General features: G+C 40.2%; 1 protein-coding gene across 15 annotated transcripts in view; it reads right to left on the reverse strand.

Moving 5' to 3' along the window:
- plekha5 (pleckstrin homology domain containing, family A member 5) overlaps positions 1-24,957 on the reverse strand; it is a 157,946-nt gene that overhangs the window by 95,304 nt on the left and 37,685 nt on the right. The window contains exon 1 of one of the 15 annotated variants that reach the window (XM_072672799.1): positions 3,201-3,376. The exons of the other annotated variants lie outside the window; for them this stretch is intronic. The gene's annotated coding sequence lies outside the window, so the exon portion shown is untranslated. Of the gene's footprint in view, positions 1-3,200; positions 3,377-24,957 lie in introns of those variants that run through there. 15 annotated transcript variants of the gene reach the window in all.

Below are 24,957 nucleotides of genomic sequence, written 5' to 3' on the forward strand. Positions count from 1 at the left end.
ACCTGGGTGCTTGCACTCCCTCTGTATCTGGTTTTCAGTGTCTGTGTGTTCCTATTCTTTTGCCCCCCGTTCACATTTAGCCTTTGCTTGGCCATTATGCCTACCTTGAAGCTGTGTGTTTTGAGTTGTGCTTTTGTAATTATGCCATCATCATTGTAATATCCAAACTTTTTATTTATCATCTTATTTTCTCTAGATCTTGTAGCCCTAATTTGGGCTAATTTTGATATTCTAGAATCTGTACACATGGTGGAACTAGCAGGCTAAAACAATCGGCAACATGAAAGACCACCATGCAGTAAGCAGAGCAAACACAAACACATACTGATACACACATATATATAAAGGTGAAGGTGCACGTATTTGTCACTGTACAGTGTGGACTGTACAGCGAAATGTGTCCTCCGCATTTAACCCATCTGGTAGTGAACACACACTCACACACACACATGTGTTAGGGGCAGTGAGTACACACACACACCCAGAGCGGTGGGCAGCCAACTCCAGCGCCCGGGGAGCAGAGAGGGTAAAGGGCCTTGCTCAAGGGCCCAACAGTGGCAGCTTGCCGAGCCCGGGAATCGAACCCACAACCCTGTTATCGATATCTCGGCGCTCTAACCGCTGAGCCACCACTGCCCACTATATATATATATATATATATATATATATATATATATATATATATATATATATATATATATATATATATATATATATATACACACACACACACACACACACACACACATACAGTGGAGGAAATAAGTATTTGATCAACCCACTGATTTTGAAAGTTTGTACTCTGTTTTTGCTTCATTTTAACAGCGAGAGATGGAAAATGAAAAAGAAAATTTAGAAAATGAAATAATATTTAAATCAAATATAATTTACATTTCATTGAGGTATTTGAAGTATTTGATCCCCTAAAAACCATGACTAATGTTGGCTCCCACAGACCAGTTGACACACCCTAATCTCAATGAAGTCCTTACCTGCATGAGAGACACCTGTCCCAAATTGTCACCTGGGTAAAAGGCCACCTGCCAAGAGACTCAGTGACACTCCAACATCTCCACCATGGGCAAGACTAAAGAGCTGTCTAAAGATGTCAGGGACAAAATTGTTGACCTACACAAGGCTGGAATGGGCTACAAAGCCATAAGTAAGAAGCTGGATGAGAAGGTGAAAACTGTGGAAGAAGTACAACATTACTGTCAATCGACCAAAGCCTGGAGCTCCATGCAAGATATCACCTCGTAGAGTCTCACTGATCATGAGAAATGTTAAAAATCAGCCAAGAACTACACGGGAGGAGCTGGTTAATGATCTCAAGGCAGCTGGTACCACAGTCTCCAAAAAAACAATGGTAATACACTGAGACGTAATGGTTTAAAATCCTGCAGTGCACGCAAGGTTCCTCTGCTCAAGAAGGCTCATGTCCAGGCCTGCCTCAAGTTCGCCAATGAACATATTAATGACTCCGAGAGAGACTGGGAGAAGGTGCTGTGGTCAGCTGTGGTCAACTCGATGTGTTTGGAGGAAGAAAAATACAGAATATGAACCTAAGAACACCACCCCCACCGTCAAGCATGGTGGTTGTGGATGGGTCTTCCAGCACGACAACAACAAAACATACAGCCAAGGAAACAAAGGAGTGGCTCCATAAGAAACATATCAAGGTCATGAAATGGCCTAGCCAGTCTCCTGACCTCAATCCCATAGAAAATCTATGGAGAGCTGAAGCTTCGTGTTTCCAAATGCATTCATAAAAACCTTGAGGATTTAGAGATGATCTGCAGAGAGGAGTGGGCCAAAATTACTCCTAAAGTGTGTGCAAACCTACAAAACTACAAGAAACGTCTGACTTCTGAAGGGTTTTGCCACCAAGTATTATATGATGTTTTACTAGGGGTCAAATACTTATTTCCTTCAATGAAATTCAAGTTTTTATTAAATGAGAAATTATTATTTCTTATTTCATGTAATTTTCTCAGTTTTTCTTTTGATATTCTGTGTCTCACTGTTAAAATAAAGCTGACATAAAGTTTCATTTATTTATTTGTATTAAAACTTTTAACTTTTAGTCAGTGGGGGGTCAAATACTTATTTCCTCCACTGTATATATATCCCAGAGGTAGTTAATTAAGCCTGTAGTTAATTAAGCAGTAATGTCTAAACATTCAATGGAATTCCACACACACACAAAACACACCGACAACGTCCTTGTCCAATCCGCCATGATGTCAAGTGTTAAAATTAGATGTTAATAGCCAGAATGGATTTTCAGTATTTTCAAATACAAAGGTGGGAGAAAGAGAATAAAGCGAGATAAAAATGAGCATCTGAGTCACTAACAAGCTTCTGAGAGAGAGAAAAGGAGAAGGAGGGGCTGGGGTCAAACAAGACAACAGTTACCACAGCAATACTCTAAACCACTAGCTATAGTTCCTGCAATATCATACGAATCCCAATTCTTACAGCCTAGGGGCTGTGTCCCAATTGCATATTACACACTAAGACTATGGCATATACTATACCATATATATATGTATATTACACCTTATACTAATCTTAATGTGCAAGTTTGGCAGGTAAGTACAAAAAATACTAACCAATTTTCTACTAACAGGAAGTGATGAAGCATTTCTATGCCAATATACACCACTGCAAGATCTCCTGCTGCTGTTGCCACTGCACATGCATCATTATCCCCCATTTTTAAAATAATAGTTTCAAGCGTGAGCAGCCCCTCCCTTTCTGTTTACGTTGTATTTTGGGATATCGGTGTCCATGATAACGACACTCAAAAACCGACAAATTCTTAGCATGTTTTTGGGAAATTTTATACCGAAAAACTATTTAGTATAAGAAATCGGCACACAATTTGGATGCAACTAAGGGTTCCAGTTGGCATTTGCACTTGTGAAATTTCATAGTGTGTCCCATGTATTCTCCATGCCATTACATGCACCAAACTATGTTCCCCGTACCATGGGGTTCAGTACGAATGCTTGTAGCGTTATACCTCTAGCTTCAATACAAGGCTATTACTTCTCAGTCAAGTCAGTCAGTTTACAGTTGCATTTACAGTGACAACGTATGGTTGAGAAGCAACTTGAAAAAACAAACAAACATTTAAAAACATAAAACCTGACACATACAGTGCAGTCATGCATTCAGTCTCAGATCTAGGATCTTACCTGAAGAAGAAACACTGAAATACTGACTGTAAATCCGGTCAGGTTTTGAAGCCACGGGTGATGAAAATAAAAAGTAGTGCTCCATTTTTCTTTATCAGTGTTCCTGTGAAGTGTGTGAATCTAAGGATCTAAATTCTCTCTCTCTCTGCCTAGACAGTCGAACCAATCGAGAGCAAATGAGAGCTAAAATAGCCAGCCACCTTGATCCTCAGTTTGCCCCATGCACATTCACAGCGTAGAAAGAGAGAACGGCAAATCAAGAAAATGATGAGCTGCGGCGGCAGCAGCAGCAGCAGCAGCATCTCTTTGTGGCTGCAACCCTCATGTGCTGTTAGGCTGCAACTGGGCATGCTCAGAACAGTATGCAAGCTAGAAACAACCACAGATCAGAGTTATTGACATCACTTAATTTACAGCAACACAGGATATTGGTTTCTATCGAACCCTATCAGACAACATCCGCAACATCTCAATAAACTAAATTAATCCCTATTAAACCAAATATCGCTATGGACCTGTGGTTGCCTGAAAGTCTATATATGAGTGTGTGTGTGTGTACGCATGTGACCTGCTCTGCTCTAGTTCCTACTGTCCTGTGGCAGCGGCCCTAGGCTCAGGCTGAAGGCTGCAGGCTAAAGCAGTACTCTGTGGAACTAACTAGGTCACAGATTGATGGCACAGTCAGTGCCAGCCAAGACCGAAAAACAAAAGCATGAGGGAGAGAGAGAGAGAGAGAGCGAGAGAGAGAGAGATTCAATACTCCGAATTTAACGTTGAAAGTGCAAGTTCATCATCATCTCTTTAACTGAGAGAAGGAAGAAGTGAGTGCTGGTGAAATCTCAGAAGCAAAAAGCACAGCCACTAGAAAAGATGCATATAGAAAGAGACATTGACAACTTTGAGTGGGATGTTGTGTGGACAAATATTCAGGATGCATCACGCAAAGACTAGTACTGAACAAGTCTTAAATAACCTGCAGCGCCAAAACTGCCCACGACCAAGGCAGTAGATCTGAACATAAACAGCAGGAGAGAAAGAAGGTTTGTACTCACCCTAATTTCATTTATTTTCTCAGCTAATCTAACAGTTTGAAATGGACATCAATACCAACCCCTGCCATTATATTCTCATCATCACTTTCCTAAAAAATATAATAGGTACAGAATTGTTTACATTAGCGTTCAACTGCCAACTGCGACCAGTTTATTAAACACCTAGTTCTTTGTAAAGGCAAAGTGCAACTGTATGTCATTAAGAGGGGGGATTGTGGGGGTCATCATGTGGAATTATGCATATTCCCTGTTTGCCTGATCTGTTGAAGCGGTTAAAGCAAGAACCAAAAAAGAGCATCATATTTCCAAGAGAAATTATAAGGCTAAATAAATTCCTGCTTAAGAGCACTCTGTGATTTTGCTCTGCGAAGATATTGCTCTCAGAGTCCCAAGATGTTTTCTATGAAACTTCATAGGGACATGCAAAATATACATCAGAAGAACATCATCAAATGGTGCGTCTCATATCGTACTATCAGTGCTACAAGAGGGGAGCTTTTTTCAGATGCACTGTGCTCCTAGGGATTGTATTTAAGATGTAGTTCAGTGACGTTCCTCTTAAGAGACAGAAAAGTCTGGAAAGTCTGCACACCCCTTTTGCCTTCTACATGTTTTATTATTGTTATAGATTTTTTCTACAAATAGATTGTGTTTATTTCTTGTCACAAACTAGCCCACAATGATTAATCAAAAACACAAGTGTGCACACCCTTTATACTCTCCGATATGATGCCCAGAAGTGAGCTGAGAAGCAGTTTGTTTCTACCGATACTGCTTGAGGTGTTTCTACAAATTAACTGGAGTCCAGCTGTGGTAAATTCAATTGAATTGACATGTTTGGGGATCGCCAACATCTGCCTATATAAGGACTCACAGTTGACAGTGCATGTCAGAGCAAACTCCAAGCCATAGGGTCAAAAGAATTATCTGCAGACCTCCGAAACAAAATTGTGTCAAGGTATAGATCCGGAGAAAGGTACAGAAAGAAAACTTGCTGCAGCTACAATCAATCGTTAGTGGTAGAAGTTTGGAACCACCAAGAATCTCCCTAGACCTGCCTGCCCAACCAAACTGAGCGATCAGGGAAGGCCGGCCTCGGCCAGAGAGGTGAGCAGAAACCTGAGGTTCCCTCTGACAGAGCTCCAGCATATCCTTGTGGAGATGGGAGAACCTTTCAGACGATCAACCATCCAGGCGGCACTTCACAAATCACACCTTTATAGTAGAGTGGCCAGACGGAGGTCACTCTTTAGTAAAAGGCACATGACAGCCCGCTTGGAGTTTGCCAAAAGGCACCTAGAGGATTCTCAAACCATGAGAAACAACATTCTCTGGTCTGATGAAATCAAAATTGAACCTTATGGCCAGAATACCAACCATCACATCTGGAGAAAACCAGGCACCGCTCATCAACTGGCTAATGCCATCACTACAGTGAAGCATGGAGATGACAGCATCATGATGTGGGGATGTTTTTTCCAGCAGCAGGACTGAGCTGACTAGTCCTGATAAAGGGAAAGATGAATGCAGCCAAGTACACCAAGATCATTGATGAAAGCCTGCTCCAGAGTGCTCTGGACCTCAGACTGGGGAGAAGGTTTACCTTTCAGCATGATAACAACTCGAAGCACACAGCCAAGAGAACCAAGGAGTGGCTTCAGAGGAAGTCAGTGAATGTCCTTGAGTGGCTCAGCCAGAGCCCAGACCTGAATCCAACTGAACATCTGTGGAAGGAGCACGAAATTGCTTTGCACCGATGCTTCCCATCTAACTTGATGGAGCTTGCAAAGATATGTCCAGAAACAACTGTGCCAAGCTGGTAGCTTCTTTCCCCCAAGACGCCTTGAGCTGTAATTGCTGCCAAAGGTGCATCAACCAAGTATTAGTTAAATGTGTATACAGATATTTTACTTTGCAATTATTGGCGATTGTGTGTAGATCTTCGTGGCAAAGCAATGAACTCAGTCTATTGTAAAATACGTCCGTAAATGACAAAACATGGAGATGGTGAAAGGGGTGTGCAGACTTTCCCGCTTGACTGTGGCACCAGCCAGAGAGAGAGAAAGAGAGAAAAGGACAGAGACAGAGAAAATATAGAGTAAGGCGATAGTAAATATTTATAAGTATGTGCGTGTGTGTGTGTGCTGAAGCCTCTCCATGCACCCTCTAACTGTGAATGACGAGATGATGCTTCTTCATTTGTGTATTTACATAACTGTAGACTGCGCATCAGCTTGTGCATCAGGCAACACACATCCACAGTGAACTTAGCCAAGTTATTAGTTCTAATTAGCAGAGAGGAGGCTAACTGCTAACCACCACCATCGATGCCATCTTTACACTGCCTCTGCATAGTTGTCATGGTTACCATCTGTCTCTAACACACACAGACACCCCCACGCCCACACACTGTTGGGAGAGGGCACTGTTAGGACAGCCAGAAGCATCTCAGAGTACCATGCAGGAGATTGCAACCACACAAACATACAGATTAGGAAACACGCCCACCAATTAAAACTGACAAGACACACCAGACAAGTATAATAAATTACCAGTCTACACCAAGGGCATACGCTGATCAGCCATAACATTACAACCACCTCCTTGTATCTACTGTCATTGTCCATTATATCAGCTCCATTTACCATCCAGGATCACTTTGTAGTTCTGTGATTACAGACTGTAGTCCATCTGTTTCCCTGCATACTTTGTTAGCCTCCTTTCACTGGTAGGTCATTCACAGCACTGCAGTGACACTGATGTGGTGGTAGAGTGTTAGTATGTGTTGTGCTCAGACACAGCAGTGCTGCTGGAGTTTGTAAACACTGTGTCCACTAACTGTCCACTCTACTAGACACTCCTACCAAGTTGGTCCACCTTGTAGATGCGAAGACAGAGACAGAAGCTCATTTGTTGCTGCACAGTTTGTGTTGTTCATCCTCTAGTCCTTTATCAGTGGTCACATTTGTGGATGGTGGACTTCTCTCAGTCCAGCAGCGTTTTAAAAACTTCCAATCGCACCAGCACAACACACACTAATGCACCCACCATATCTGTGTCACTGCAGTACTGAATCCACAACCCAAATAAAACCTGCGTTGTGGTGGTCCAGTGAGGTCTGCGAAAAAAGAGCTACAAAATGCTCCTATATGTTAAGTGAAGCTGATATAATGGGCAGTGTATGTAGAAACAATGACTGGCTGACTGACATATACATGAGAAATGACCAGTCTACATCCAGGCCATACTGTATCAGAAATGTCCAGTCTACACCAAAAACATACAGATCATATGGTCACAAGTCCAGTTACACTGAATGAATGTCATGGCAATACTGTGTTTTCAAAGATTTCTTTGTATGGTTCTAGAGCAAAAGAAGTGTACAACACAGGGTCAAAATTAAACATACAGAACACCCAATACTAGATTAATAGCAACATTATGCAGCACTTTCCCTTAAAATAACAGCTTCAAAAATCATTTTGATGGGACACTGACATGCCCGACATGTCAGTTAATGTACCACGGAGTGTGCATGACATCTCTTGCGAGAACTGTGGAACCCTAGTCCTGTAATATTACTCCTTGTCATGTGAGATACTTCTTTCACTTCAAATGTGTCCTTTGCCAGTTCTGTAACCTTCAGCTTGTCAACAAATGCATGTGTACGGCTGACAACAAGGGTGGTGCAAACACTAGTGGAACAAAAGTAAATTACACTCCACACCTGTAGGGTGAACCTACCTGTTAGCCTACTTTATCCATTCCACTTTTTGTGTGTGTTTGGGGAATTGTCATGATGGAATCAGTATCAAATCAGTATCTCGATTAACTGAACAATTTACGAGTTTGATAGTTTTACAGTAAATATAGAAATATAGAAGCCGTTTGAGTTGCTCAGTCAGCACAGTGATCGAGTTCTCCACCATGAGGCGATGTCACATGACTACCTGTCTGTGCGTTCAGCTGCCTTCTTCCAGACTTCAAAAAAATAGCTTTGTCTCCCAATAACTTACACACTTACATAAGTACTTGCATACGCTTGTTTAAACGGATGATCTTAGAATATGCAGTCGGGCTCATCACTGAATTTAATTGCTGTTTAGTATTTTTAACAGAATTTAATCATTTTTAATTATGATCAAGACTGAGATGAAAACACCTCATCAGCTTCCAGAATTGTGAAAGCTAGATGTAGTTTTGATAAAGGGGTCACATTTACTCTTCCAAAATAAAAACTACAAACTTCCCTGATCTTTTTCTAAATAATAAAACGTCTTTAAATATACTACTAAATTATTTTAGTCTCCCAACACCAGGGCTATCACCTGACGTTGAAAGCCTGTCAAACATTAATTTTGGCAAAAGCATGTTATTTTAGCTTTATTTTTCCTGCATACCAATTCATTACCTTGAATACTCAGTTTATAGAAAATATTTTTTGAGCTGTATACAAAATACAAAATAACAAAATGGAGAAAAGGCTTACCTGTTCAGACAATCAATCAATCAAGCAGGACATGCAAAAGGAAAACAGAAGAGAGATTTTTGGTTATTATTATTTTAAGACACTGGATACATTCCACAGAGATTCCACACTTTTCTGTCTAAAATCTGAACTTCCACACAATAGAACCTGATTTCACACAATAAAAAAAAATCTCACTCACCGCCAACAACTTATTTTAGTTGACAATTAAAATAGTTGAAATTACCACATTTTGGACCAAAGCCAGTTATAGCAAACACTTCTACTGTATCTAAAAAGCTTCTAATGATTGATATGGTTCACATCACCAGCCATGTGTAATATTATAAATATTGATTTTCATTTTTTTTCTAACTATGGGGTATTGCCAGAAACGTATCGGCAGGGTAGCTGTCAGGTATTAATCATGTTATTACTAGGGTTACTTTAAAAGTAAAGTGTTTATTATTTATCCAAATTCAAATCATTATCACACTCCTTTCTGAAGCAGCATCAGAACATGAGTTCTATGTTACTCATGATGAGGGCTAGTGTAATATCTTCAATATGTTAAAATTTCAGCATTATCTTAGCACAATGAGCTGGTTATCTACTGCACAAACACATCCAGATGTGTACTTTTGAACACTGAGTGGTTTTCACAAAGCATAATAAATAAATAAATAAATAAATAAATAAATAAACAAAACCTTCGAAAAACTGAAGGGTTTCTTTCTCTCCAATTTACATTTATTAAATTGGATCTTCATTAAATATACAAGCATCAAAACAAATAACACAGGGGAAAAAAATCACTGATTGCAATTATTCTGCCTAATCAAAAGTGAGGAAGCAATTAAAGCCTCTAAATAGAAAATAAATTGTGTAAGATAAACAGGGATTTGGTTCCCTCTGCTGGAGTCCAGGTGCTACCACACAGGTAAAACAGGCTCTGAAGTCATGTTCACAACACACAGTCTTCCAGCATTGTATTATATTTGGAGGAAGCAAAAGCATGAACCTCAGTCAAAAAGCCAAGGGAGTGATCTGTAAATATACTGATGATACAGATCAAGAAAGAAAGCGTATTTGCAGTAGCCCTGCCGATTACAGGAATTACTGCTCACTAAATTCAGCAGTTCTTAAAACACACAGAGCTGAAGGAAAATATATTGTGTGTGATCATAGGCATATATTGTTTGTGGTACATTTTTAAGTACACATGTATACATGTATTTTATAGGTTATAAGGACAGAATTATTTTTAAATGTCCCTGGATATGCTAAAAAGACCTCTTTTGTTTATTAAAAGACAGTAAATGTACCATGTTCCAGTAGAAACGAGTATGAATTTCTATTATATAGGATCATTTCTTTTTAACAGGATACTGTTTCTGAAGAAACCTAGCACAGTAACCTGAACCTAACTGCCTCAAGATATGAGGTTTAACAGAAATAATTTTTTTTTCAGACAATTTTCATACATTCAAAAGTAAATAAACTCGCTTGTTTTCATTTTTGTGCAATCGAGTTGCAATTACTGTTTAGTTTCGTTGAGTTGCTTTGCCAGGGTTTTACTGTAGCTGCCTTGAGCTTCTGATGTTGAGGGATGCTGCCTTTAGTAAGATGAATTAGGTTGTTGTCAGGTGACTGACTTTGCTAAGTAAAATCATTCTATGTTCAGATCTTGGGATGCTTTTGCAGTGTATTTTGAACTATTATCCATCTGTACTGTGAAGCACTATCCGATCACTTTGTTCAAAATCTAACTGGATCTGAGCACTATATAAAACATCAGTGACCTTGTTCCATCAGCAGCCATACATGCCCATGCCATAACAATGCCTCCACCATGTTTGACAGAAGTGGAACAGCTTCAGATTAAGAGCCCTTCCTTTCCTTCTTCTTCTTCTATCAGTCTAATCTGGGCTTTCATTTCTTGTGTGTTACCTATGATAAAACAATGTCATTGTCCACATACCTAAAGCAATGGCCGTGCACACTAAATGTCTCAACATGAGTACGCAGCTATAATCAGCTTTTGCCTAAACACAGAGAATTAAACTAAAACACGGTACACTGCAAAATCCAACCCTAACCTCACACTGATGCACAAGCATGAAAATAAATCGATTGTGGTAGCATGGAAAAATTAATTATAGACTGAGCAGACATATATTTTATCAATATAAACAATTATAAGCTGTGGCGAAAGAATTCTGAGCCTGAAAGTGACACTTAGCCTGACAGTATTTTCATCTAATCCGCCCCACAGCGCAGACATGGACATCTGTTGACTGTGAGCCACAAAAGACTGTGCTCAGAGCACTTACAGCTGGATGAACAATATGACCACATACTCCATTAGGCTGCCAGCCTTAAAGTTTTCCATCACGAGCAGACAAACTGGAGCACCTGAAGCATCCTAAGCAAAAGTAGACCTCAAGTTCAATTGCATGCTGCGTTCCTCCCTGTTCTGAACACTGTGTATTCATAACTATTACTGGAAGGACCCTTTCTCACTCAGTCTTGTGATTGCAGTAGGATCTCTCTCTCTCTCTCTCTCTGTATATCTGTGCATCTAATATACATATATATGTACACCTAATACACACACACACACACACACACATACACACACATACCTGAGGCAGTTAAGAAGTGCAAAAGTGCAGCTTCAGCAAGTATCACTATTAAGGTGAGGGACAAAACAAAACAAAACACTACATGCCTAATCTAAAGCTAGACTTCATTTCAATTACTTTGGACTTTTAGGTGTTCCATTAGCACAAGCAAATAGGACACGCAGGAAGAAAAACAGCAGCTCATTTGACCACTGCTTCTATTTATTTGCTTGGTTTTGGAAGGCTTTTAGGAATTTCTGGAGGAAAAGTAAAGTGCATTAAGGCTGCAAAGCATGGATGAATGTAAAATGCAATGTTCAGGAAAGGTTTGGAAACATCACAATGACTATATGAAATGCAATAATTTAATAGTTTATATATTAATAAATTAATAGATTAATAATAGTGTATCTATGAGTGGATGTGTAGTAGTTGAATCAATGTAGGCCTACACAAAAAAATAAACACATCATTCCTTAAAAAGCTTTCAGCCAACATGCTCATGTGAGACTTACATGGGTAAAACAAGGGTTAGGTGGTTTCCAGGCAAGCATAGGCTTAGTGGGTTTGTACATTCCCAATCATTCCCAAATCGTTACAGCCCACCTTGATCTCACATGGGTTCCATCTAGGCCTCATATACGCAGTATACAACAGAGACAGAGCCCATATTTATCCCCTCCTGATCCCATCACTGACCCGGGTTGGGCCAACATGAAGGACAAAATGTTTCTTTTCTCCCACTTGGGCTATGCATGCAGGCCCCACATGGATACGTTAGCTGGGCTGTTTTACAAGGTATTACTTTAGGTTATTCATTTCATAACAGGAGGTTACAGGCTACACAAAGGCTACACCTTTCAAAATCTAACGATTACGGCACCATATTAAAACCAAGATGTAGACACAAAAACCATATAAGGGGGGCTGAGATTTACACAGAGAAATGAATCAACTGCTACTAGCCTAGCCACACTGTATTTCAACTAATCCCTTTTTGCCTTGAGGAGGCAATTTTACTGGCTGGCTGGCTGGCTGAGTGTGTGACTGACTGGCACAACCACTAACACTGTCTCTTGTTTGCCTAGAAGACATTGTACTGGTGGTCACAAAGCGTGCTGCCGGGAGGAGATATAATCTTAGGTATGCTGAAGTTGTGTCTCCTTGCTTGAAATATTATGGTAAAGAAAAGTGTTACCACGGTGACTGCTGGCCTTGCTCAGCATCGCTATTGCAGCATTAGTCACAAGCCATGCTCATGGACCCTTCACATGTAAAGCTAGCAAATGTGTGGTCGGCATATTAAGGCTCTGAGGGCAAGGCTTGAGTCCTTTACCAGGCCGGGTCACATGAAATGGTTCATAATAGAGGTCATTTTATGCCATAGCACCTTTTTCAAAATGCAGAGCACATATTTTTTTGAATTCCCCATTGCTGAAATGCCACTGAAAATTCTATGCAGCCAGTGGCTGTTCGGCAGAACTAGGTAAACGTAAGAAAGACTGGGAGAGGAGAAAAGACTAGGAGAGATAGATACAACTAGGTAAAGTTAGGTTAAATAGGTTTTACAGTTGAGAAAAAGAAATAATCACAATGTAACAAGGCCCCTTGCGTACACAGGCGCCAGCATCGCTGGTCAACACACACAGGCACATGATTCCAAGAACTTTTAAATTCTTCAGTACTAGATTTAATTAAAACCCTATTGTGGTCACAGAAAGCCACAGAAGATCACATATGACTTGAAATTTACACAAAGAGAAAGAGAAATGCAGACAATTTTTGCTAAACAAAGCTACTTCAGCTAAGGGTGAAGTGTGGGTCTGCTGCCACTGCTGTGAAAAAAAAAAGAAAAATACTAGAGGAAACACTGGATACCTAACGACAAATCCTCTAAATCAGCGGATCCTAAGCCTGGTCCTGGAGGACCCCCTGTGCTGCACATTTTAGTGGCTCCCTGCTCTAACACACTACCTTCGACTCCAGAAGGGCTTGGTAATTAGCTGGATCAGGCGTGTTGGGAGCAGGGTAAACAATAAAACATGCAGGGCAGGGGGTCTCCCAGGACCAGGGTTGGGAATCCCTGCTCTAAATGATATTTAAAGTTTTATTCCAGTAAATCTATACAAGTCTACACAATTACAGTAGCACTAATGAATCACACATGCTTTATTGTCTCAGAACAAGCACACAAAGATAATGAGAGAAACTTCCTAGAATGAAAACAGAGACAATGGAGTGGAAGCGATGATCTGAGCATATACTTACTCAAAATCACCTTGTCTAATTAGAGTGCTATTGAACCAAGTGTGGGACTAGACTAAGTGTGATTACTGACTATTGTTACCTCAACGCCATCTATTATCTAACTATTGAAATCCCCATAGACCAAGAATAAACCCTCATTTGATCAGCATAGAGTGAGGCCGGTATCACTGTTGGGGGCCCTAATATTGGTTGACTGATTTTTTTTTTATTGTGACATGTTCTGATACTCTGATGCAGAGCTATGTCATCTGTGCCCAAAGCAGGGCTAAAGCAGAGAAGGTGCTGCAGAGGCTGAACTGACCACAAAAAATCCTTTTGTCATGAGATAATGAGGAAACAGGCTGGAGCAATTTATTAAGAGCCTGTGCAAATAGAGGGACTTTGTGAAAAATGTAACTCATAAATAATTAATCTGCTGAACCGGGAGAATATGGGTAAAAAGGCACCACCACTCCTAGTCGTCCAAACGTTTCTCCAGGTCACTGCGGTCATATGAGGGTTGAATTTACCTTTCAGATTCTCCTATGGGTAGTTCTTCATCTAGTGAACAGATTTATCACAAGATTATCCATTAGTCTTTTCAACCACCTGAACCTGATCTCTCTCTCTCTCTCTCCTTCTCGCTAACAAAGGACAGTGGTCACCATGGTGATGACCTGGTCATGCCATCCCAGCAAAAAATGAACGGCGGCAGAGGCCTTAACCTCATCAGTCAGGATGACTTCCATGATCATGAGGTCATTCCGGTGGCTGCTGTCAATACAAAGCTGCTGAAGTTGCAGACATAAATTGCTTAAGCAGTCTTCATGTCTCAGCGGTTTACTGGCAGACATAGACTGCCTCATTCAAGCTCCAGCGCAGCTGACCATCAAATGCAACAAAAACCCATCTGAAATAGAGCATTTTTCCAATTCTGGTCAAGCAAATGAGCAACTCCGCCACACAGACATAAAGAACAGACTGTTTATGAGAGGCAGACGGCCTGTCGGACCACAGCTGACTGCATCTCACATTTCTGTATTACTGTTTTTTCCATTTTGGCTCATTCGCTACTACTCATTATACAGAAATCTTTACTTTTCCCTTTTCAGAGGTTTATAGAAACCCTTAATCTATCCGTACTTGTTGGCAACATGTTATTAACAAGCCTTCATTGCTGACACTTTCTACAAACTCTGTATTTACTTAATCGTTCTGGACTTGGAGCCCATGTGTAATGGAAATATTAGAAAAAGATATTAAAATAAAATGGGAAACCTGAACTCCCTTTCTGTGCAGGGGTATGGAAAAGATGGCTTAAGAATGTGAGGTCCAACACTAGGGGTAGTGAAATAAAATATATTTTATTTATAAAACAAATGGAAAGTCAACTAGAAGATTCTGCAGTGAGGCTGCAGTGGGAAAATAGTAATCCGTCTTACCCTCCCTAGTAGCCTTGACATAGTGAGCATCTTGAGTGCTTGCGAGAGGCCAGGTTTAGCCTGTGGGCTTAGCATTTCACATGTAGGAACTCAGTTCAGCAGCTGTTGAAGTGTTACCAGTAACCAAAACTAAATCTTTTTTAGTGATTTAGCCGTTCCTCTGCTATATTCTTTAACAGCTCAGCCATATCTGCATCCGTGTGGCTCTTATTCATTGTTCTTGTTGGGAGCACATGAGACGCTAGCTGTCACTCATTGGTGATGAAATGCGCAGTTATGGAAACATAAAATTCTGTTGCAATGGACGTCCACACATCACATGTTACAGCTATCCCAACTTTTTCCCCATCAGTGATTCCAGACTTCGATTTTGGTCTTATTGTAGAGTTTGGGAGTAGCTGTGTCAGTAAAATATGTCTGAGAGAGGGCGCTGCTGTATCTCGGCTCCAAAGAAGGCAACATAGTGAAAGCATTGGTTATAAGAACTGTATGTGGCCAGAAATCATTGGCAATAAATATAATATAATATAGATAGAAATATAATATAGATAGGAATTTGTAATTCGATTCACTCTTTACGAGTTGTGTGGAAGCTCTCATGTCGCTTGCTCAATTGTAGCCTTTACCAAAGCCAAAGTGCATCCATTCGCTGACTTTTAATGTAGAGGGTGTCGCTCAACTATCCTGTGTCTTTAAAAACTGTGAATTGATTTAGAATCACCTACATCTGCATCTAGAAGCGTCTAAGAATCAAACTTTTCCCCCACCCCAATTCAGCCCTATCGCCTCTTGTGCTTTCTGGTTCACATCTGGTTCACAAGTACTAGAGTCTTGCGCAAGTTTTGATGTTGCATAAAGGTGGGTGTGGAGAATTACTGTATTGAACAGTAACTGTACCAAAAAAAGCAACAGCAATACACACACACACACACACACACACACACACACACACACACACACACACACACACACACACAGACAGAGTGACTTGTGGAAAAGAAAACTACATGTTTTCAGATTGAAACAGAAAGGTAAACAAATGTGAAATGCATGCAGTGTAAGAGGCCTGATTATTTTCCTCCAAGCAGAATCACAACAGGGAGCAGAGCACTCTATGGACAAAGGCTTTCCCAACATACTATAGCATATACTCAGTGCCCCCCCCAGAGGATCTCTAGAATAAACAGCATAGATCTGAGATCTGAGAGCGAGAGAGAGTCAGATCAGAATCTTCTGCCACATAAGAAGTTCAAATTACATATTCACCCCCGACTCCTGCATATTCTTAAGTATTCTCTTCCTCTCTCGCTATCAACCTGCCATGCTGTCTGTCTGTGACTGACGGCTTTTCACATTTTAAGAATATCACCTGGTCCCTCAAAACCAGCTCCATAGTTCCTAAGGAGTACATCTAAAGAAAGCTCATCTCCCCCCTCCCATCCTCATCATGTCCCCCAGGATGACTGTAGAGAGCACTGTGAGTCTGGATCACCGTCTGCTTAGAGAATTACAGCGTCTCTGACCGCAAGACCCTAGAGCGGAGAGTGCCACATAAGTAGGGTCTCTCTCCACTCAATCAATGACATTTGCACCACACACACTGCATCAGCAAAGCCACCAGCACCACCAGCCACCTATGGCAGACCCCACCCACCCCTCACATATTACTCTGTACAGTAATGCTGCCTGGCAGAAGGTAACAGAGCATTCAGGCAATCACTGCCAGACTCTGCAACAGTTTCTTCCCCCAGGCCACCAGACTCTTCAACAGACAAGGACTGAACTGAACCCCCCCCCCCCCCCCCCCCGCCCCCCCTCCAAACACACACACAGACATCTGAATTTAAAGCACTCCCACTCTACCTCCTTGCTCACATTCTCAGGAAATGTTTACAACTTAGCACTGCATTAACAGAAGCACCATATTCTTCTACCTCAGTAAGTACTGATTGTGAAATACCTAGGTCATAGTATACTACATATCTCTGCACCACTGTCCGTGCCACACACACATTGAAGACATTCAGTTTCTGTCCATTTTACCTAGTGGCCTTTGTAATAATCATGATTGTAGCATTGCTTTTAGCTCTGTGTGTAGTTGCACCATGGTTTTGGAGGAACCTTATTTCACCTCACTGAGTACTTTGTTAAAACAGCAATAAAAGCCTGCTGAACTTCAGGGGCAGTGAATGATATGACGTTCAATTATTAGACTTTTGTACAATACATTACAAGATATATTACTCACGTGTAAACAAAAATCTATAAATGATCAGGTTCTTCACATATTACATTTATTATTTAACTGCATAGAACAAGACTGTTGTTAATAGAGAAGAGCAGATTACATGCGTACACACAATGCTGTCAAAGCTGTTCAATATTAAGAACAGATTTTCATGATAAGCTAAACTTTGTTTCGTATTCGCCTGCTCTGAATTCCAATGATTCATTTTATCTCAAAGGTGCAGCAGATCCTCACTGATTGGCTGATCTACTTCCGTTACTGTAGTAATCACAAATGAAATCTAAAATGAAACGAAAGCTAAATGCTGGAGATGCTATGCTGTTGTTCGCACGGCGTCAAAACCACACACAGTCCACTAAACACAGACACTGTGGGGTTTAAATCAGAGCAATATTGCTGCTACATAGGTAGGTAGGTATGGTAACATCAGTACGCACGTTATAGCACTCTAATATATTATTGCTTAAATGTACAATTCTTTCTATTACATCACAAAAAAAAAACACATACAGGCCTACAATTGTAACAAAGTGTGACGGTTTTGTGATTGTGAAACACACAGAAGGCCCTTAAATATACCCTAAAATGTACCCTACAAATGCAAGTTGTAGTTTGTTTTTTTAGATCTGAGTGGTGACTTGAAACAAGTCTCATATCAAAGGCTAATCAAAGGCTTTCATTGCATTTTCATGACAACACAATTCATTAGTAACTCTACAGTAATCACATCCTGCACTCACTTATTGCAGCAAACCAGGAGAGTTTCTCCCTTGGCCAAAACTTGTATCTGACTTGTCGGTCATCTTTCTTGTGATTTTAGCACCAGTTTGTTCTCCTGCACCTCATTTCACTGCAGACACCAGGTAAATCTGGCATTCATCAACAACAAAAAAACAAAACAAAACAACACTACACAGGAAGTGAAGTCACATTCTTGTGTCTCTAAAATTCTTTGTACAATTGTAGCCCATGTGTGAGATGATGTGTTATGTCTACTACCTGTAACCCTTTTTCTTTACAAAAGAAAAATGCAAATTTCTAATAATTTATCCACATTGTGCAGCTCTACTGTAAAGCTATAGTACTCATCTGCACTTTAGATAGGGGTTAGGCAGAAACATAGGCTAGGCATTTGGTGTTCAACCCTACAGTGTAGCAGGTGTGCTCCACCATGAATAACTCATGAAAACAAGTGTTCACATGTTCACAGATGTAGCACTACGCTTGCCAGCCTGAGTCAGGTGAATAACATTAGACTGAAAAGCAATTAATAGAATATGCTGATAATCACCACTGTGTAAAAGCAGAATTAGGGAAGGATTGCACTAGTATACGATCCTCTAGTATACGATCCTTTAGTATACGATCCTTTAGTATCCGGGCAAGCTGCAGTCTAATTTAAATGGTCGATAACAAAATCCTTCTGGAACTGATAACAGAATCCTTCTGTTACTCTCCAGTAAATTCACTTCATATAGTGCAATGGAAACTCATATGCCGCATGATATACTATATATGGATCTTATGAAAAACTGCTAATTTCTTTAGGATTTTCGTTTGATCAAGGCCTAGCATGCATATACAAACTGTGATAATAACGCGTTAGTGGGCACAATGTGTAAAAAGCAGCCAGTATTTGCACATTAAAAAGGTTACACTGCAAGGTAAAAGTTACAATTTACATGTGATAGTATAACCATTCCTAGCCTCTACATAAGAACAACTCCGGAATGTCAAACTGCAAGCAACACATGCAGCATCATAGTCCGGTAATAGACTGATACAACAGGGAACCTTCTCCAGACATTAAGCTTTGTTTCTTTATTTATTTTTGAGGTTAGAGTCTGTTTCACCCAGTGTCATATAGTCCACCCTCTGAGGTAGTTGGTAGCCTGTAGAATGTAAACGTTAGCATGTTCAATGTGTTTGCACATGTTTGCATAAGCTGATTGTGAAATACTTAGGTCATAGTATACGACATATCTTTGCACCACTGTCCGTGCCCCACACACATTTAAGACATGTGTAGTTGCACCACGGTTTTGGAGGAACCTTATTTCACCTCACTGAGTACTTTGTTAGAACAGCAATAAAAGCCTGTTGAACTTCAGGGGCAGTAAATGATAAGACGTTCAATTATTAGACTTTTGAACAATATGTTAAAAGATATATTACTCCCGTATATGAACTAGAAACGAAACAAAAATCTATAAATGATCAGGTTCTTCACATATAACATTTATTCAACTGAATAGAACAAGCCTTGTTAATAGAGAAGAGCAGATTACATGCCTACACACAATGCCACATACTGTCAAAGCTGTTCAATATTAAAAACAGATTTTCATGATAATGATCATGATAAAACTTTGTTTCATATTCGCCCGCTCTGAATTCCAATGATTCATTCTATCTCAAAGGTGCAGCAGATTATGCTCTCACTGACTGGCTGATTGGCTTCAATGTGTTTCCACAATCTACTTTACAGCTGTCGAACAACGGCAACTGTGCATCTTTGCACTCACCATAGTCCCGACGCTAATCAGTCTGAGCCAAATGTTGGCATGTCATGTTGCTAACTCATGTTAGCTTTTCTGATAAATATATCCCAACTTTTCTCCTATGACATTAGATCCTTTTTAGCACAATCATTCTTTACAAACACACATAATTGCATAAGGTTTGAAACACGTAGCTGTTTGCCGCAGAGCTGCACACAGAGCATTCAGCTGCACTGGCTAGAAACTGTCTTCATGAATTATGAAGGTTATTGCAGAAATGTTTGTTTGTTTTTGTCATTGTCCACGATTCATATACAGTCTCGAGACTTCTATATGTACGTTTTCCTTTCTGCAGAGCTGAACCATCTTCCTCTGTGATTTGATGCTGGTGTAAGATGATTTTCTGGGTGTCCCTGATTCAACTTTAACACCATGAGCCAGAAAACCTCATCACACCTAATCCCCCTGATTTAATACCTGCATATCTTAATTATACTTTCTTTAGATTTTCATATTAACATGGCAATCATAGATCTTATCATCATTCTAACATTAACACTTTATTAGCATTTTCATTTTTTTGTCACCTTTTTTTTATCCTGTGTTGTTCAGAGGAGGGCGAGTTTCCCTTTTGAGTCTGGGTTCTAAGTTTTTTTACTTGCCAATTGATGCCACTGGCTTACTCACTTGGGGCCTGGACCCATATCTCTGTAAAGCTTTGTGACACTGTCTGCTATATATTATTTTTTCCCTTTTTCATACGTTATATTGGTCAAATAAATAAATAAATAAAAAATACCAACAAGCCTTTACAAGGAGTCATATTGCTGTTTCTCGCCCATTAATGCTTAATACTGGTAGATCATGACATGTTTGACAAGGTTCTATAATGTGGAAAACGTAAACCATAATAGCCCTTATTCAGAACCCATGACAGTATTTTACGCCAGTGACTTGATAATAAGTCTCAACATGCATCTCATGCAGCAGTTTCTAATGCTCTAGTTTTACACCCAGAGAAAAATGCCTCTACACTCTCACAACATTGCACTGCAAAGTACCAAACATGCAGAGGGTATTTGTGCAAATGACACTCACCCAGCTGTTGTGAAGCTAAGAACAACTGGCCTAAGGGTGAAGACAGATATGAATTGAGGCAGCACACAAAAGACCTAAACACTGCAGGAGACCCAAACCAACACGGAGCATAGTTCTGCAGAACAGATCAACCAGCAGAGGGCTCTTTCCAGCTTCAAAGAGGTTTCCAGAACACTTGAGAAAGGTGTTCCTAACTATTTACATTATTACATTTACCATGTTTGAAGGGATCCATTGCAGGAACTTCCACAGACTCACAGTAGTGTCAAAAATATTGAAGTATTAAACAGAACAAAGTTAATCTTCTCGGTATATTAAACTGACCTTACCCTGTTTACATTTTTTTTCTTTTTTCTTTTATTCATAATAATTGTAATTGCACTGGGGCTTTCAGTCTGGAATAGATGTTATTCAGATTTCTCTTATTTTGTCTTATTTTCCCTTGGTCAGCTGTGTAACTTCATCCATATATAATGCACAGGTAGAGGTGGCCAGTGTGTAAAAATGTTATTGTTATTATGATAAACAATATGATTTTTGGAGCATGTTGGAAACTGTCTGTACATAAAGAGCATTAACCAAATATTTAGTTCATATAAGAGTTCATGAGAGCCGCTTTTTAAAATCTGGCACTTTGTCTGTGTGTCAAGATATTGTGATACAGCATGCAGAGCATGTGAAAAATGTCTTTATATATCATGACATGTTTTTCATCCAAAGCTAACAAAAAAAATGCAGAGCTGATATTTTTTCATATTTGCATCTGGAGTCTCTCAACATAACAAAAGTGCCGATGTCATTAAAACAGGCTTTCAATCAGAATCAGAAAGCAGTTAAGAGACATAAGCTGAACTAAGACCACACTAGAGCTAAGAAAGCTCAGGTTAACTGCCAGAACAAATAATACTACTGTAGTAAACATTCTCACTACAGAACTATGAAAGAAAAAAAAACCACACAGTTTTGTAGAGTTCCTGCACAAGCACACCTATTCAATAAAAACCTATTGAATAAGTGTTCAATCATGTCTGTCAAACCAATCACATACAAATTTGGATCTATGCACACCACAGTGATCCAGTTAATGTGGTGTTATGCTTGAACATGTAGCACCAAGTTAGTGGAAGGGAGGGCTGAAAGGGACAGACGCTCTATCAAAAGACTGGTGTAATTCTTAGCTCACAGGATTGATGGTGTCATTAAGGTAAGGGAATATGTAAGCAAGTCGTTGAGAGTCAATGATGCATGTTATTTTTCTTGTCCTGGGAGCTGAACTGAACAGAATCATTGGGAAAACTCTCTTCGGCATACATTTTACATTACCCACAACAGCTTGCTTTAACACCGCTTGCCAGATATGCAGCTTGACCTTACCTACCTTAGCAGTTACCTAGATACTAAAATCCGTACTGTGACAAGACGGTGTGTGGTGTTTTCAGATTTCATGGAACTCTCCATCTTTGAAAAGGATTAGAGAAGTCTCTTGGTTGATGATCCATGCTTTGCTGCCTTTCAGTCTGCCCAAGATAAGGTATCTTCGAAGACAGCTACCTTAAGCTGCCAGCCTGAGTAGACCGTGCACTCTCTAGCTCTCCCTTCCTCAGAAACGCACAATTCGCATAACTAAAATAAGCCTGCTCAAGCTAAATTTACTAGTGCAGCTGATTTATTCTGTGCAGATTTTCCTGTCTCAGTGTCCTTTGAGCTCTAAAGCCCTGGTTACCAGGGTCCAAAGCAGAGCAGCAGTAATGCCACAGCCCAGAGAGAGACAGACACTCAAAAGTGGTCGCTCTTCTCATGTGCCCCCAGGGCCTTTCATGCATGCTGTGCTGTGTTGTCCACAGCCCCGTCCATCTGGTGCCCAAAGGATACTGCAGATTCTCCCTGATCTGAACAGCGTGTATGCTGAGGACAGCCTGCTGCTCAGCCTGGAACTGCATACCAAGCCCCTCCCCAACATCTATCTGGGGGCTTCGCTAATTGTCTCTGCCTTTCTCTTTATCAGTGTATATGTTATACAGAGAGCAAACTGGCAGACAACATCATAACACACAAGAACGGTTAACAAATGTGTTTTGACCCATTAAATGGATGAAAGTCATAGGTGAGGGCTTGGGTAATATCAGCAATATTACACAGAGAGGGCTCGATGTATTTAAGGTAGTATGTGTTACCTCTTTTCCACAAGTTAACTCTAAGTGGTCTTAATGAAATGCTTCGGTTAAATTCCACAGGTACCCTTTTCATCCTGTCTAAAATTGGCAGTGGTAGCTCAGTGGTTAAATTGCTGGGTTATTGATCACAGGGTTGTGGGTAGAACAAGGCCCTTAGTTCGCTGTTCCAGGGGCACCTGGCCTTGGACATAGCATGCCTGACCCTGGCTATCAAAATATTATTGAAAAATATATCACAGCATAGCAGATCTAATTAGAAACCTTGAGAATAACCTTGAGAAGAAGGCTCAAAAAAAAGGAGTCACGTGTATACGTGCAAAAAGCCACAGGGCAAAATGCTCTACATACATACGCTCAGAGCTTTTAGACAGCACCCATTCCGGCGCGCCTTTGAAACACTGCTTATTATGAGCCTGTGCAGTCAGTAGGCGTTCCACACTAGAGTTTGTGTGATTAGCTATAACTCACGTAAATCAATGTCAATTTCAGATGCATTGCGAGCGCATACTGTGGTTTCATCAAGGAATATTTACGTACACCTGGCTAATTTCCATTAGCTTTGAAGGGTATTTATCCCTTTAGCCTTTGAAGGCAAGTGCCAAGTCCCCACCCATGTCTTGGAGTTCCGCATACACAGCCAAAAGCTCCACTTGGAACATGATGTGACATGCACCAAAAAACTGAAAACAAATTCTAATTTACTTTTTCCACCCTTTGCCACTCCTTATTTCAGTGCCACTAGACGATCACACAACCCAGCAGAAAGTTAATCAAATCAAACAATGTATAAGCACTTCAACTATTCAAATGAGCTTTACTGCATTTCATAGAAACACATATTGAGCTTAGGACAAGGTTCTAAATAGCACTGGTGATCATGATTGGACCACAGAAAAATGTATGAGCAAACCTTTTCCTTCCAGCAGTTTAAATTCTGACACTGCAGAAATGGGCCGGCAAATGGAAATTTAAGGACCCAACATGTGTGTAATTACCAAAAATAGCCCAAAAGCTTTCAGTGGCATCTGGAAAAATGTCCCCACTACTTGTCTCGTGCATAATAGAAGTGGTGGGCCGGGGCAAATTCTGATACTGGTGCGTCTACATCAAAATTCTGCTTGCATATTTAAAAATGGTTTAAACTATTTTGCTCGCATTGTAGTAACTTGATTTAAGTTTAAGAGTTGTAGGGTCTGAAAATGGCCAATCCTGTGTTTTCTCTATAATTAATAATAAGGCTACATTATAGTCATGGTATTAACAATAACGGCAAGTATTTGGTTGTAATTGTTTAGGCATTTTCTGAAATAAACACTAACAACACTGAAAACTGGGCTTTTTTGAAAGCTCCTCTCCAGGGTGGAGTTTGTATGTTTTTATGGAAATTAATGCTTTTGAACACACCCGTTTCTTGCATGATGAGCTGCTTGACTCAGCACGTCAGACGTGGCTGATAAATGGCTGTTTGTGTTCAGTAATGACAGATTTAATTCATGAGGTCATTGACCTCACATACTATTTTATGTACATTGGTCTTATCACTAGAGGTAAAACAGTTAGAGTTCTGGTGGAATCAGTGAAACTAACTCCTATGCTATTATGCAAGATAGTTTTTTGTTAATTCTGCAACTTTCACACTGAGTAAAGCAGCATTTTCAGGAGTAATGCAAATTTGCTACTCTGTACTTGGTAAATAAGCTTCCACGGCCTGCAAGAACAACAGACTAGCCAGTCTGCCACAAAGATTATAGGTTATCCGTAATATCAACAGTTTGTGAAGATATACTGGCTCTTACTGCAGTTCTTGGTCACCCCCCTACTGAACAAGGTCATGCCTTGATATGGTCGTGGCCTTGTGCCATTACTAGAACTACCTCTGAGGCTTTACAGATTGTCATACAGC

The sequence above is a fragment of the Salminus brasiliensis genome, chromosome 2 (genome assembly GCF_030463535.1).
Source record: "Salminus brasiliensis chromosome 2, fSalBra1.hap2, whole genome shotgun sequence".
NCBI lineage: Eukaryota > Metazoa > Chordata > Actinopteri > Characiformes > Bryconidae > Salminus > Salminus brasiliensis.